Below are 1,165 nucleotides of genomic sequence, written 5' to 3' on the forward strand. Positions count from 1 at the left end.
AGCACCCTTGGGTCCAGAGATATCAATATCTCTGGATAGGACCATAGCAAATGGGTCAGGTTTGGTATCAATGCGATCCAGGGATTCACCTTGATCCAATGATACCAGAACCATGACCCCACAACTTCCCCTTGAGAAGCTATGACTTCTCCAGGGTTCGGGATGTAATACCAGGTAGGAGGGACCCATGACCCCTCCTAGAGGTGTGTCTGCACCTGACATAAGCAGGCACCTCTAAGGCCGCAGGGTCTTTATTGTCTGGGAACCATTTTAACATCAAGGGGAGAGAAGGATCCTTAAAGTGTGGACTATCAGGTTCCATTAGGCCACACACACAAGGTAACGAACTTACTGAATTGCTGTTACTTGTAGTGCTACCTGTGTATTTTGTACTCTGTTTGGCTGTGTATATATCTATTGTGTGTACTGTATTGTCTATTGTGCCCTTAAGGCAATAAAATATAAAATGTAACCTGTGTTGTTCTTTTATTTCGATTCACGAATCGCACGTCCAAGTCTCGCTTATATACCTGCTACCGGGTTGGTTCCTCACCTTATATAATCCTGTTATGGACCGGGCTTATATTAAAGGAGAACTGGTGGCAGCTCCTTGGCTTCAGGGCTGTGATTTTTTGTTGTGCCATATCCGGAAGTTATGTGGACAATTTTAAATCACTTCCGTGCGTTCTGGGAGTGTCTATAAAAGGATAACTAAGTGACCTTGTGTACCCTTCAGGGGTCCGAAACGTCACGGTTTCCTTCACAACAGATATTTAATATAAAATTTACAATATAATACATTTGACCCTATGACACCCTCTCTTTATAATCCATGTCCCCGGGTTACATACAAGATAAGTTCCATAGGTTTGTTCTTAAGTTGAGAAACTGTATATTTTATCACTGTAGATCCAGACAAAAAAAATCATTTCCCCCATAAAGCTTCATTACAGACACCTTACAGCTGATCACTGCAGCCTGGGACTATAGTAACATCCAGAGAGGTCACCAGAGGTCACAGTGGGCAGAGGGGTCTGTCTGTAACTAGGGGTCATTAGTAAGTTGGGTGTCCTTAAGTAGGGGACCGCCTGTATTCTTGCTCGTTGTTCCTTCCAGCTATCCGTTCCCCCATAGATATTTGGTCACAGAACATTCAGACACAAAG

This window comes from Engystomops pustulosus, chromosome 9 (assembly GCF_040894005.1).
Source record: "Engystomops pustulosus chromosome 9, aEngPut4.maternal, whole genome shotgun sequence".
Lineage (NCBI taxonomy): Eukaryota > Metazoa > Chordata > Amphibia > Anura > Leptodactylidae > Engystomops > Engystomops pustulosus.